This window comes from Manacus candei, unplaced genomic scaffold (genome assembly GCF_025592945.1).
Source record: "Manacus candei isolate 608988 ecotype Guabito, Panama unplaced genomic scaffold, ASM2559294v1 h1tg000033l, whole genome shotgun sequence".
Lineage (NCBI taxonomy): Eukaryota > Metazoa > Chordata > Aves > Passeriformes > Pipridae > Manacus > Manacus candei.
In genome coordinates, this window is record NW_026138081.1 from 6,519,359 (window position 1) to 6,535,273 (window position 15,915).

General features: G+C 41.0%; 1 protein-coding gene across 6 annotated transcripts in view; it reads left to right on the forward strand.

Moving 5' to 3' along the window:
* Nucleotides 1–15,915, forward strand: part of RGS6 (regulator of G protein signaling 6) — a 266,662-nt gene that overhangs the window by 169,129 nt on the left and 81,618 nt on the right. The window lies entirely within an intron of this gene.

A 15,915-nucleotide genomic window follows, 5' to 3' on the forward strand; every position in this document is an offset into this window, starting at 1 on the left:
GTGAAGGCACAAATCTCTGAGTGTGGTTTAACAACTATTACTTTGAATCTATTGCTTTAATTCAATGCTATTCCAACCATTAGAAAAATAAACCCCTCACATTCATTATTGGGTGAATATGACTGTCTCATTCTGTACATATATTCTGTTCATTGTTATCTAGCATTCTTTGGCTTTTTTTAGTGAAAGTAACTTTCAGGATATTATTTATTGAGCAGATTCTTACTTGCATTTTAATTAACAAGTTTATATTGCAAAAACCCAAGAGTTTGTTCTGGGGTTCAATTTTCGTGACTTTAATCAGTGTGTTATTGTAAAGAAATGCGGAAGTTAACTTCAATAACTGTAAATGCAGTCTCATAAATAATTTTTACACATCAGGTTTGATAGGTGAATGAGTCTTGTATTTTTGATATATTTCGGTTACAACATTGAAGTTACCAGTAATATAACTGTTGGTGCAAAGGAAGGGTTCAGTTTGGTTTTCTGCTTTAAATAGTACAAAGAATTACACAGAGCACCAGCTTATTTTTACTAGCCATAAATAGCACACCACTCAGAAATCACTGTTGCTGAAAGCTGAGTTGAGCAGTGAGAATATATCTCCAGAAGATGCTGTAGCTGAAGAGGATTGGTATAGTGCTGGAATAGGCAAACTGTATGGCCTGGTTCATGTGGATATCCTGAATGGTTGATGAATAACTTGTTTTATTCTCCCTCTTCCAGTAGAAATACACAGCTCTGTGATGTGTTGTGTATTTGCACTGCATAGTGCCTGAAAGTGCCATAGATTTGGCTTTAGAACCTTCTATAAGAAAAGACAAACAGGAAAACAAAAAAGCTTTCAGGCTTCCCATGCATATCCATTATTATAAATAATATACATTTGCATGTTTTCTTTAACTTTTTTTTTTCCTGCATGGATAAATCTCTCAAAATTGCATGCTGGTTTCCCATGGATTTGTTTTGAGTGTGGTGTGGATTGATGAGCTTGGATATTTTGATGTATGATTCACTACCACATGCAGAGAAGAAAATTATATTTTGGTCCTGCAGAGAAATAAAACTAAGCAATTAGGTCTTCGTTCAGTTAATTCCTATTTGATGGCTGCATGCTTTGCTAGAAGAGAGTCTCAGGATTCTGTTCCATTACAAGGTCACTTGCACTATAACAGTTTTCTCCATGCAGATACCTCCTCACTATGGCCAGATTAACTGTTACCTAGAAATGAGTAATAAAACTTGCAGGAAACTTTGAGAAGTTGGTTAATGTAAAATGCTAATTATACTCATGGGCAAAAAAATAACATAGACTGATAAGAAAAGTGTGTCTCTAGCAATGGAAGGGTTTACATCCAATTATTATGGTTTTGTGTTGTATTGGGTAGGAAATCTGTTATTTTTGTACCTATTTTATTGTGGGTAGGATTGTCTCTCGTTTCTTTTCCCCTCAGATTTTTGTTTTTTGGAAACGTGATTGTTTGCTGATTGATGCTGAAACGTTTGCCAAATAAATCTGAGTGAATAATTTCTAATAGGTTTTTTCTTTTGTGGTATTATACTTTTGAGCTAGGTATTCACTAATTTTCATTCTTATTTTCTGAATAGGTTAGACTACCAGTGTTATTTTGTTGAATGCTGTCTGTGTTTTTTTCCTACCAGAGAGACAGTGACAGGTGAGCTTTCTAAGGAAACAGTAGTAGCCATAGAAAAGAAATAAAAGTTACTATGTTCTGATAAAATTTTGATCACAAGAATATTCAAGGCTGTCATTGCTGAAGCCAGTGATTTGGCCATATTCATCAAAGCTTATTTCTTTTGTCAAGCAGAAAAAACAGAATCTGAAGACTAAATCTTTTGAAATATGATTTATAGTTCTGCACTGTAGTATCTCATGTTCATAATTTATGTCATTGCTACATGGGTAGTTTCATTATAGTTTGTTTTCTTTGGGGTTTTTAAGTAGGAAGAGGTGATGTTAGAGTCTGTAAGAATGTTGGATCCTTGACACAGTGGCTTGCTTTTGTGGAGAGCTATAAGGGTACTTGGAGGTGACATGTGCCAAGAAGTTGAAAACACACAACTTAAAAATGGGAGAGGGGAGGAAATCTCCCACAAACAGTTAAAAAAAACCCCCAAACTTGACAAAAAACCCTCTCAAAAATGAGCTTGTTGCTATGCATGTGCTTACTGATTTCAGAATTTTGCTTTGCCCCAAGTTTGGTGTGTATGGGCACCATGTTGTGCCCAGCAGGAGCTGACAGGAATCAGCTCAGGCACTGCAGCCATGTGCCCAGCAATAAATAACATGGATGTAAAGGCTCACAAGTCTTAATTTGTGTCCTTGAACTGTTGCAAGTGCAGTGCATGTTCCTGGGCTGACTGTGGGTAGGCAGAGGAGGGATGGAGACCCCTGCTCATTGTGCTGACCTGTGCAGCAAGAGGTTGTGGTGGTCCTTTCATTAGATCTGCATACATACATCTTTCCTGTCTCAAATCCTCTTTACAACTGTAGATCTTATAGGAAAGTATTCATCTTTAAAAATTCCTGGCATAAAAAAATTCAGCTGTTACCTTAAAAAACTTACTGTCACCCTTCAAAAAGTAGTAATATGCTCAAAAGTTGGTTTTTGTTTCTGGTCTGACTTTGTCCAGAGAACATTCTGGTATTATAGTTGACAATGAAGATATTTTTTTCTCCCCAAAAAGATACTTAGTTACTGCAGTGAAATAGCCACTTTCTGTTTATGTTTTTAATAAATTGTGCCCCTGAAAGCATGTCTGACTTCAAAGCACTTTTCCCAGGCCTTTAATTCCTCTTGTGCTTCTCCCCTTGACACTTACCCAAGTTTTTAACAACCTTTTTGAACAGTGAGAACCAGAATTGCCCGAAGTTGTCATTAACTGCTGCGCTAGTGCCAAGTCCAAGGGTAATGTAGCCTCTCTGATCCTGCTCCACAACCACCTTACGCCTCTGAGGTGGAGCACCACACTGACTACTCATGGTACCCATTTGCCTAATGGGGGTAAATTTCTAACATGAAGATGCCTATCAAGAAAAGGTATGGTAAGCACTCTGTTACTTTTGTTCTTATCCATGATACATAAGCAAATTAATGAGTTTCTGCTTTTTAAGTAGTATCATAGAATCATAGAATATATTGTCAAAAGCTTTACTGAAATCAACTGGCTGCCATTGATCAACTAGGTGGGTTACCTTGTCATAGAAGTGAATCATTGCTGTTCACAAGCAAAGATCAAGGAGTGCATCTTTCCTAGTCAGCTCGCTTAGTACCATGAAGTTATCATCCAGGTGTTTTAGGAGTTTTCTGGACCTGCTTGTACCAGCTGTGGGGTATTCCTATAGTATGTTAGCATATCTGAGCACCATCTCTGTCAACTGCTCATTTGTTCCCTGTTCAGCCAATTAGGCTGAGGTGCTTGAGGCAGAAGGGTTACTGTAGCCAGCATTGCAGAGGGAGAGCATCCCCCTCACAGCTCCTCAATCCCCATGGCTGGGTGCTGGTTTAGAGCAGGTCAGCTGGGATCAGACATGAGGCCTTGAGCTCACACCTCTCTGCACAGGGGGAAGCCCTCTGGCAGCCTTGACAACCTCCTCAAAGCTCACAGATGAGACTCTGCTTCATCATTCCATAACGCTGCTCTCCCCTCCCCATTCCTGGCAAATTTGTCAGGGTTGTGACAAGAAAGTTGGAGAATAATGGGGAAATCAGAACAGTATCTAATGCAATGAGAGGAATAAAGCTCAAGAGCGTACCTCTTGCAGCCTCTCTACTGTATTCAATCAGTGTGTTTCTGGAGCCCTGTGCAAGTTAGATTTGAGCATAACTTCTAATTAGGTATCTGGGTCATGTTTGACATGCTCTTGGTTCAGCATTGACGTTTCTGCGCTCCTACTTAGCTCTAAATTTGCCAGCTGTTTTCCTTAAATAATTCCACTTTCCACTAAAGGATTGTGCATCTTATGTAATTACACCCACAGTAGTGTGAGGGCAGTCATAGGGACACAGAGGTAGAAATAGCTCAGTGTTTTACACCAGCCTTGGCATTCCTTAATTGAATCATTAAAATTTGGATTCCCACCTCTGCTCTGACAAGCTTCTTTAGCTCTGCTGAGCTCTCATTCATAACATCTGGACTGTGTCAATTTAGGTACAGCTCTGGAAACAGCTGTCCTCTGTGCCACTGAGTCCTCTAGTCCTTGCCTGTCAACTATTTAATCCAGAAATGTCAAGATTAAATTCCCTTTCATTACTTCTCTTGAGTAGTCAAAGGATTTCTTACCAGTTTGGATAGATTCAGGAATGAGATGCATGAGTTTTCTTCAAAATAGTCTCAGGCTATGAAGCATTTTCTGAAACCAGGGATCACATTATGCAAGCTGAAATAGTAGCAGCACTATAGGAGCAGATTGTGAGAGCACTGGAAAAGTCTCTCTGGAGTGTAGGAAAAAAACTTTGCATGTGCAGTATCATGCTGGAGGTTTGTCAGTCTGAGACTACTGCTGTTAAAGTAGGGTTCATTCCATTAGGGTCCATGCTGTTGAAATAGAGATCTTAAAAAAAGATGTTTTGTCACCACCCACTCCTCTTTCCTGGGATTCCTGGGCTAGTCTCTTCATAGAAAAGGCAGTGCCCATTTTAGGGACAGTTTATTTGAGATTTGCATCTGTGTATTGCAGTACATTTTTACTAGCACATTTTTTAAAATGTTTATCTTTTAAAATGAAGAAATCCTGATGCTCCTCTTCCTGGCTCCCCCCTTTAGTCCCTCTCACTGTTGGCAGATTCTACACAGCCTCACCCACTGTGGTTTGCTTCAAGCCCACAATCATTTCATTCCACACTTAGTACCAGTAACCATCAGCACCTTCTGATGTTCTCCTTCTCTCCCCAGCTTCGCACTTTCCTCTCTCCACTTATGCTTGGAGCAGCCTCTCACAGCCTGCATACCAGGTACATTGATGATTATTAAAGGGGTGCTTTCAGAAAGCTTTTGCATATTTCAAGTGCCTTTCATTTTTTTGGAATTAAAGCCCATATTAACCACCCTTACACAGCAATGAAGAAGTTAAGACAGGTTAAACCCAAGCAGCTGAGCTCTTTGCCTGTGGTTTCCTATGGGCTTTGTGTCTTCCATTGCTAAACTGTGCAGTCTGACAGCACCCTTCTGAGGTTTTAATATAACCATTCCCACAACTGATGTTAGACATGAAGGAGGTAGCTTAGGTGACCATGGAGACCAAGATACAAGACCATTCCTTTCCTAGCTATAGTGAGTGGAGTCATGGCAAGCAGGATGCTGACAGAAGCCACAGTACCAATACAGCCCGGATGATGAACAGATCAAGAACAATCCTGCTGAGAAGGATGTGGGGGTGCTGGTGGATGAGAGGCTGGACATGAGCTGTCAATATGCACTGACAGCCCAGAAGGCCAGACGTGTCTTGGGCTGCATCAAAAGCAGCATGGCAAGAGTTGAGGGCCCTTTTACTCCACTCTGGTGAGACCCCACCTGGAGTTCTGCATCCAGCTCTGGGGTCCCCAGCAGAGGAAGGACATCGACCTGTTTGAGTGAGTCCAGAGAAGGGCCACAGAGTTGATTAGAGGGATGGAGCACCTCTCCTATGAGGAAAGCCTGAGAGAATTGGGATTGTTCAGCCTGGAAAAGAGAAAGCTTTGAGGTAACCTGATTGTGGCCTTTCAGAACCTGAAGGGAGCCTATAACAAAGATGGAGATAGACTATTTACAAGAGCATGGGGTAACAGGACAAGAGGGAATGGCTTCAAACTGACAGTAGGTCTAGATTAGATATTAGGGAAAAATTCTTTACTGTGAGCATGGCGAGGCACTGGAACAGGTTGCCCAGAGAAGCTGTGGATGCCCAGTCCCTGGAGGTGTTTAAGGCCAGGCTGGATGGAGCTCTGAGCAACCTGGTATAGTGAAGGGTGTCCCTGCCTGTGGTAGGGACACTAGAACTAGATGATCTTCAAGGTCCCTTCCAACCCAAGCCATTCTATGATTCAATGAAAATAGTCCACATTTCTCAGGGATTATAGCAGATGTGCTCTAATGCGTGGCAATACAGCACATAGGAATGGGGGCTTGGAGGTATGTGAGGAGAGGCTGAAAAGCTGTCATGACTGTGATGGTCATCTACAAGTGCATATTTTCACCTTTGGCTAACAGTGATTGTTAATATGGACCTGGAGGTTTGCCCTGAAAAACAGGAGGGATATCCTTTGCAGATGATACCTAGAGAGGTTGATTATTATGTTGCCACAGTGAGAGGTAAAACCCGCAGATGCTTTGCGTCATGTCTGCATAGGTCCATTGAGCCACCTTCCTGGCTTTGCTAAATAAAGTAGCATCTGCTCTTCAGCTGTGTCACTTGACAGTACCTGTGTCACTTGACAGTACCTTCAGCTTGACTGGGTCTCTGAACTTGTTTCTGCCTCTCTTTGCTGAGGGAAGGAGGCAGTCACTCACAGTTCATCCTGTCTTGTCCTATTGCATAGCAAACTTGATTTCTGGAGAGGCATTGCAGAATTCCACTTCTAATGAAAACCTACATAGAATCACACATTAACATGAATGGAAGCTTCCTTTTGTTTTGTTACATAAACTTATCTTTTTTGTTTGTTTCTTCTTGGTCTTTTTAGGTCAAGCTTTTGGTGCTAAAAATTGTAATTTCATGGTATGTTTTGGTGGCACGGGATACTGTGCAACCTATTCTCTATAAATAATCGGAGGTGCCAGAGGGGGCTGTAAAAGTGATAATAATTTGCAATACCATTATTTTGAGTGAGAACTTGCTGAAGGGCCTCTGGAGTCTAGAGGGGCTGCGCTGTATGTGTTAAGGGAACTTGCTGCAGGTGCTCTATTCTGAGGTGGGTTTCTACAGAACAGTTGTGAGAGAGACTCTGCAGGATCTCTGCTGCTGTTGGGATACAAGTTTCCTGAAAGAGTAATTTTCCATGAAGCCAGGCTGCTGTGGATATCCATGCATGCAGCTGCCCTTGGATCACCCTGTGGTGCAGACAATACCTTTGCAAGCTCCCTGTTGGTGCTGGGAGGGACAGAAGATAGGGCATGTGCTTTTCAGGTGTGTTCTTTCCCTTCTTCTTCTGCCTTTTTCCTCATAACCTGCAGCTGCTGAAGGCACTGGTCTCACCTACTGAGACATGAGTATACAGAAGATTTCTCTGAAGTAACACTTAGCTAACATGGAGCAAGTTATAGGTGTGAACTGCAAAAGGCAGGCTCTAAGGGGTGTAGTGAGAATGCCCACTTTGTGTCAAACCAATGGTCACCAGCAACCCTGTAGTGGATACTGAGGATAGTATATAAGAACTAAACCGATGTTTAGCAATACTGTGGAGGTATATACCTCAGTCTCCAGCTGTCTGCCAAGACAGACAGGGTAGAGGACACAGTCAGATGTTTTGCTATTCCATTTTGATTTGATTTGTATTTGCATTCTTCAGAAATGTGGAACAAATGCTTTTACCTCACAGTAAAGATAAAAAAGCCTTCTAGGAAATAGTTTGGAATACGGTTATAATATTTCCATCATTTTACACTGGCATACATAAAATCCTGCAAATGTACACATAATGTACTTTTTAGGTTGTGGGTGACAGACACAAAGGTGTACTGTCATAGTCATGGATTTTGGTGTTTGACTGGCAGAACATTCAGGTTAACATGTAGATGTTTCAAGCAGTCCTTTGCTCCTGACTAATGCAGCAAGTGACAGTGGGACTAGATGAACAGTGTAGGTCACTTTCAAATGAAATATTCCGTTGTATTCTAGTCAAGTAACCATCCCAGCTAGTTAGTTGAAAAGGCTGGCTAAGAACATGCTTTTGTACTTCTAGTGCCAGGGAGAATCAACTGCTTTGTCCAGGAAGATCCTGCACTGTTTACCTTTAGCACCCAGGACATCTCACCCTTACTGTAAAGGCATGCTTGGTTTTTATCTTTCTCTGCAGTTCAAGGAAGTTATTCACCCTTCCTTATCCCATCACATCCCACCTGAACATGCTCAGCTTGTTACTATCCTTGTTTGCCTTTGACATCATTCCTGTTTTCTCTTATTTTCTCTGGGCTGTGCTCAAATCATGCAAACGGCTTTAGCCTTTTATGGTTGTTTAGGATCACACTGAATGGTGGCATTTTGATGCAAGACTTCTGTGTTTGGTTTTTAGAATTTGGATTTATAGATATAGCTGGAATGTAAAAAAAAAAAATCAAAAATCCACCAAGTGTGTGGTTTACAGTTAATCAAATCCTACAGAGCAATTTGTCCGTTTAATGTTGCATTATTTAGTACTTTCATGAAAGAAATGATCCAGTTACCCTTAAAGGACAGTTTTAATATATATCATCGGTCATTTAGAAGAAATCTTTGTAGTACTGGAATTGACTGATCTGAAATACATAGCTCTTTATTTTACTGTGTATGAATTAAAATGTATGCACATTGTAGATGAGGGTTTTTTTAAATACATAAGTGTACATATGAAACCATAACTAAAGAAAAACATATGTCCAGATTTTCCCAGAAATCTTAATCTGATTTATAAAATTCTGACTGCTGAATTGTAAAGCAAAAGGAAATAACCTGATGAGTTATAGAATTTATTCTAGGCCTGTATGCCAGCTCAAGAAAGAGATGAATGTTTGAAACCAAGTGCAGGGCCTTCCAATATCTGTGTGGCTAGGTGAAACACTTGAAGCACCTTTGAAAAAGTAAGCCTGGCATTAAAAAATGTCTCAAACTATCATGTCCATACATCTTGTTGAAAGCAGGTTGGATGTAGGCTCCTGAGGGCCTTTCAGTTTTGAAAACAGAACAAAGGACTCTAAGTAAGTTTTGAAACTTGTGGCTAACTTTTTTTTTTTTTTTTTAATACAGAAAGGTTATCTGTAGGACAGTTTTTTGTCGTGTTGGTATTTTGTCTGGGGTTGACATCCTTTGCAGTCAAAAGATGTAAGAAATCTGTCTAGGGGTAATTCTCAAAAGCATACATGGTTATTAGCCTGCCATGGCCAAGTTACAATCAGAGGGAAATGTCCATGTCTTTGTGTATTCAAGGAGGCAAAGGGTTGCAAACAACTAGAGAGAGGAAATGGAGAAGCAGGCAATGAGGTGTATTTGTCTTGCTCTCAGAATTACTATGTTAGAATACGAAATAACAGACAACATACAAATACCCAATAATTTAGTTTCATAAAAGGGAGTGTTCTAAACCAGCATAAACATATAATTACTTCAAAATAGGTTTAAGATAAAAATGCGCATGTAATAACCAGATGATAAAATTGCAGATATCTTAATGGAAAAAAAAAGATCTGAGTGTGTTTCTCATAAATGCAGGGTCCTGGGGTGAAAGTGCAAAATAAGCAGAAGATAAATAAGGCATTTCCCTGCTCAGCCTTTGCACACCTGTTCTCAGATATAACCTGATGGTGTGACCTGTTGTATTTTACCGTTATATTATAATTCTGTGTCTTGATTGCCTGGTGCCTTTTCTTCTTGCTTCTTCTTCTTTTGGTAACCTGTGAGTGACTTCAGTGGAGATGGCATCCCTCTGTCTCCGGGGCCGTGGAGAGGACACTGCTCCTTTCCGCCTGGGGTCTGTGCTCGCTGTTCTTACCTGCAAAATCAGTTACATTTTAAGAAGATGAGCGGCACCTAAACAAGAGTTGCGCGCCCCATCTGGTTTCCCAGGGGCCTCACCTCCCACTGCAGTCCCCGGTGCGCCGGCGGCGGGCGGGTTGCGGAGCAGGTACTTGAGCGCGGGGCACACGCCCGTCCGCGGCCCCGACCCTGGCGCTGCCTCCCATTCCGTGGGCAACACTACCACCTCCCGGCCGCCTGCCCGCCCTCCCCTGCCGCTGCCCGGCCCCGCGGGCTGCATCAGAGAGCGATGCGGGGACAGCTCAGCCTCCCGGCTGCCTCCCGGAAGCTTGGGGCAAGGAGGAGGGAGGATGGACAAAAGGTGAAACGAGGGAAGGAGCGATATGCATTTTAAATGAGAATGTGATCTGAAAGTATTGGAAGAATGTTTGTAATACCAGGAAAGATTTGTTTTCATTGTAATAAGCGTTGATTTTGCCATAAAATCCAGGTGGTGTGGTCCGGGTTCTGTAGTCGGTGCCGGGAACTTTCTAAATTAGGTTTCTAGCAGATGTGCTCACACCTGTACACCAGCCTTTGCTTTCCGTCGCTGTTCTTTGAGGCGGAGCTGTCGCTGTGTCACCCGTGTCAGCCAGCTCATTGCACCACCGGTGCCGTCAGTGCTCGCCCAGCGCCTGCTGGTGGGGCCCCCAGAACATTGCAACATAAACCTGAACGGCTGTTCAAGGCAAACACACGAGTCTTGTGAGCACCAGTGACATGTACTTGCTTTTATTTTATTTTTAATATTTACGGGAAGGGGTTTTTTAGAGTATTTACATTTTTCTAGTTTCTACAGTTACTTGTGAAACTATTTTCTGAAGATATTTTAAGACCCCTCTCCCAGAACTTCTGGTGAATTAAAATGCTTACCAAGACCGTACAGAACACAGTGTTGCTGGCTTGAAAAAAACTTTTTGCTTTACATAGAGAAGATTTTGAATTTTACCTATTTGGAAACTAAAGGCAGCAGAATGTGTTTTAATGCATTACAAGGCTGTTTTTTGCAAATGTGCTCAGGCAAACTGTTTCTGCTGAGAAATGCTGTAAGGTCTGAGGTTGTTCCTGCCCCACTCACGAGGACATGGCTGAATTCAGAGCGCACAAAATATCTGATATATATATAACTGATGTTCCTAGTGGTATATTTCTAGAGAGCAAAACCAGACTGGGTTTATCAAGAGTCAGCAGAGACAGTCAACAACTTACTCTTGTGACTTGTGAGATTTCCAGAAAGAACTTAGTGAAACTGCCGAGTCTCAGACCGAGGTTGTTGGATGGAACTAGGCAAGCAGCAGCACTGTCTGGTCTCTCTCGTTGCTGCCAGGTGTTGCACCACGAAGCTCTCTGAAACAAAAGAGCTGCTTTGGAGCAACCCATCAACTTTTCCAAGTCCAAACCTATACTTACATTGAAGGAAGTTAAATAAAATGTTGCTTTTCTAATTCTTGGAGGGAAAAAAACAGAGAAAGAAAGGAAGGAAAATATTTTATTATATTCCCTCTATCTTATTTTGAAAACAAAAGTCCTTTCTAAAATTCATAGACAGATATTTTGCAGTTCTAAGCTACTTGGTGTTTTGACATTAGATTCAATTATTTAAACTGAATTGTACTACTTCAGTGCAGCTTTCAGCTTTGCAAAATGCTTCTTGTTTTCATAGGTTATTTGGTAAAATAAACTTGAAGGATTTACAAACAGGAATTGCAGTTTTAAAATATAGGCTTTTAAGAGATGATGATTGTTATTTTTACAACTTCTATTATAGTGCGCATCTCTGTGAAACCAATCAAATGTAAGGAAGAACAAATTATTTACCTATTTTTGAACTTGTTAATTATGACTAACAGATTTGTGCTTGTTGATTGTTTCAGTGTTGTCATTAAATTCTTCTACACATTTAAAATTCCCACTGTTACATATCTCTGCCCAAATTTGAAATGCAGGAACAAGCTGTTGCCAGCAAAATCAGTTGCTCCTTGCCAGTATAAGTACCTTTAACATATGGCTTAAGGAGCCCTGTTTAAAACACGGCCTCTAGTGTTAGTGCCAATGTCTCTATATTTTGCATGGCACTAAGTAAATTGTCAACAATTGCTATATGGTTGAAATTCGTCTGGCATTACCCTTCACTAAAAGAAATTATATGTGCAACCTTAATCCTGCTGGAGAACTGTCCCTGATTGACTGCTGCACCAGTATAGAGCTCTAGTGAAGCCAACTGTACTCCAGGGCAAACCAACATTATAAATGATTGAAAGACCCAGCAGGGGAAGGGGTGTGAAAGCTGTACAATATTGAGTATTTCATTTTAAGGACAATGAATTCCTGGAGGGAAAAAAGCTACAGATGTTGGGTCATTTAATTTTCCAGGTAATGTGACTATTACTGAATCACTGCAAACACTGTGTGTGGTTCTCAACTTTTCCTGAAGAGTAAGGGAAAAAAAGTGTCAGGGTATGTCAGGGTGGAGTTGGTTTCTTAGAGAATTTGGTGATGCTGACTATCCTTATCTATATTAGAGATCACAGACGATAATGTTGCTGCAATTAACGTGGAAGTGTGTGATCTTGGGAAAGAGAGATCTGTTATGGCCAGAGCTCTTTAGGAGGTTTAAAAATTGACTTCTGCTAACAGAATTACTGTGGAAAATGGTAGGAATCCAGTGGTAAGGACTACAATGCCAGATCTCCTAGTAAGTAAATATCGTGCCAAAATCATTAAAATGCTGCAGCTTTCAGATCACTTTACTGTCTTGCACAACTCAGTGACATTTACACCTTTGCAGGGAAACTGTTGTAACACTGGTGAGGAAAAGGAGGATCTTGATGTGACAGCCTTTGAAACTCAGTTTGTGAATGAGGACGTGATGTGAAGTGACCTGATAGTCGCATGCTGAAGTACACCAGTCACCTTCTACATTTTATCAATTTTCTTGTTTCCTGGAGAAGAAAATTTGCTATTAAAAGTATTAATATGTGATTAAAATTACAGAAATACTGCCTTTGATTTAAAGGCTGTGCACATGAATTGAATAGCAGTAAAAATGTTTCAGCACTAACAAGATCTGACACAGGAATCTTCAAAAGCCCCAATTCCAGCAGTGCTCAGAGTTGCTTCCTTTGCTGTTTTGTTGCCAAATCATTTTGACAATGTGAGGAACAGTGCCTAAACACTACTATATGGCAGGGAGCCAAACTGCTGAGCTATGTCAGCCACTTCAGTAGTCTGAGTAATGCAAAGGCAGAGCACCCTGAAAAGCAACTGTAAATTTATGATCGATAGTTGGTGTAAAGGTGCATCTCAAGACATCCTGAGTTCTTAGTGATTTGTAAAGGGTGGTAATTTGTGATGCTACTACAAAATGCTGTTACTACTGCTGCTGGGTACTGCAAGGTGCCATTTTCCTGCCTCTTGTATACCTCTATAATGTCTTGCAAGGCAACATGCTTATCTTCTGTGGGTGTTATAGGAGGAAAAGGTATGGGTTTAAATGACACAAAGCGTGGAACTGCCAATTTCTTTTTGGTTTTTTTTTCGGTTTCCTCCCATACTTATAGTAACAGCAGTTTGATCTGAGTTGTATTTGAGGAGAGAATAAGATTTGGGCACAGGTCACACAGTGTGTCTCTAATTTAGAGCATGCCAAATTCTAGCCAAGCGAAGCACCAGCAGGGGGGATTGCACTAGGGTTATAGTATATTCTGTGTTCTGGAGGGCATGTGCGTTTGGGTTTATCAGCACGTTTTTTGATGTCAGGTCTGTCTCTAGATAGCACAGACATGATGGCAGCTCATGGTTTTCCAAGGCAGGTTAGGAATATTTAGCACAAGTAAATCAGTGTGGCTGCCCCTGTGACCAAGCTGCTGCTTGGTATCTCTCGATGTGAGCAAAGGCCAGTGTGTAAGCAGTCAAAGGCACTAAGTGTCGGGTGTGAGGGCTGGAACGATGTGACACAGCTCTGTTGAAGTGTAGTGAGAACAACGCTGAGGCTGGCGTAGCACCAAATGCTTTACAGCAGTGCAGGTCAACTGGAAAAAGACCTTTTGCTGGTATCGCTTTTTTTCCAGTTGAGGACCTGGTTTAAGCTGTCCTGGCAGACCTCTTTTACTGGGATTAACTGTGCATCCATTAAGAGGTTTGCTAACTCAGCCTTACTAATACCACTGTGTAGAGCAATCAGTTTAGATCCAGGGCTTTCAGATAGTGGCATCCTTCTGGTCCTCCAAACTGGCTACCTGCTTTTAGGTGTTGGTGATGGGAGGGTATTGCAAGCCAGAAACCTGTCTTTGGACATGTCTGCTGTTACTTTCTTTCTTGCCTTGTAAAGCTACCTGAACTATTTTCAGATGGGCAGCATTGTAAGGAAATGAGTCTGGCTGTGGTATCTCTGAGATCTTAAGATCCAATTTATCTTTGTTACCTGGGTGAATTAGCCCATGCAGAACTCTGCGCTCTCATGTCATTCATTGATTCCTGCCTAGTGAAAATCTCCTTCTACAGGTCTGCACTGTAGAGGGTATGTGAGCTTTGGTAGCCTGGCCAATATGATGAAAAGGCAAAAGTCCATCCGAATAGCAGTTCAGAAGAAGGAGGTAATAATAGGTTGAAGGTACACAGGAATTTGGATTTTGCAATTCTAAATCTCCATCTTTCAAATTTCTTATCTGTTTATATTTAAAACGCAGACAGGAGAGATTATATCTGTGTGTGTTACATGTAAAATGCATATTGGAGACAAAGATCAAATTTACACTGCAGTGCTGGTGGTTAAATTACAAATTTGCAGGCCATTACTTTGTAGGTGATTTCAAAGTGTATTAGCACTTGGTTGCTAAAAATTCTGATTCAGTTCTTAGAGCACGTGAGCAGCTCTGCGACTGTGGTTTGTTGCCCTTTGCCTGGTCCCGTTCCCTGAGCTGACTCCCTCAGCTGCTCATCTTCTCTCCCCACCATGACTACAGGGGCCTTTGGTATTTTCTGTCTCCTTGGAAGATCGTCTTCTGTCAGTCTCCCAACACCTCAAATGTCTATCAACACCTTGCAGGGCAGCCACAAGTCTGGGTCATGACTTCCTGTTGTGAGAGAATTTATTAGTAGACTTGGTGTTAATTTTGCTTCAGGAACTAGAACATGCACAAGCCGAACATCGGAGTTGTTAATTTTAATAGACTTCAGATAAATCTGTGATCAAATTATCATATGGGTTTGTTTACACGGATGCGGACACTCATATTTATAAATACCTCACACTGTTGTCTGGAAAAGGCAGAGGATCAGAGATTTTGAAACTATTAAATTTACATATATTCCATTCATGTTGTTGTTTTATCATCCTGGAATGTCCACAGGCAACTTAGCTCCGTATGCTCTTTTCCACATTCCCACCAAGCACCATTCTTACTTCACACAAAGTAATAAGTTTTCAATTTTTTTTTTATAAGAAAGATAAATTGTAAATTCAAGCTCTCAAAAGTTACAATGAACAAAAGACTCCTCAGAAAGTTTGGCTTCTTTGATCAAAAAGGGGTAACACTCCTGCTGCTAATGGTTGTTAATAATTCACAAACAAGATTTAAAGTGAGAATAACATAAAGGAAAACTGCTATTGCTAGAAGCTCTGAGCTGTTGTAGCTTTGATGATTCTCCTTAAGCTGTTGTAGCTTTGATGATGCTCCTTGCTGACACTGAGTGGTGCAATTACCACATGCTGGAGGAGAGCTGCAATTACCACATTTTCTGAATCAACTGCTGAGATATTTTTTTAGTTGGCATTCGTATTTATTTATGTACTCATTGTACGTAAATTTTAAAAAGTGCTTCCCCAATACTTGTAACAGAATACCAGAGAGAGACATAGATATTTCTTTCTTTTTTTTCCCTACCATAAAAATAATCCCTACTGTGAGCAGTAGTCTGTACTTCCAACCTAGCTGAAATCACTGTGGGAGTCAGTGGGGAGCTCTGTGTAAGAAAAATTGTAGCATGGAGTGCTGGGGGCCTTGAGAAATTTTGTATGAAATTGTTTTGCCCTTTATCATGGGTGGTGTTCATTTGTTTATTTTTGCAAGCACAGTGGTAAAAGTGGGGATAATTAACCTTTTTGCTGTGGATTTACCAAGGACTCAGAGCTGTTTGGGGAAGGACTCAAATACATTATATTCATTAAATAGTGTGATTGCTGTGATTGGCAGCACAAAAAGCAGCTT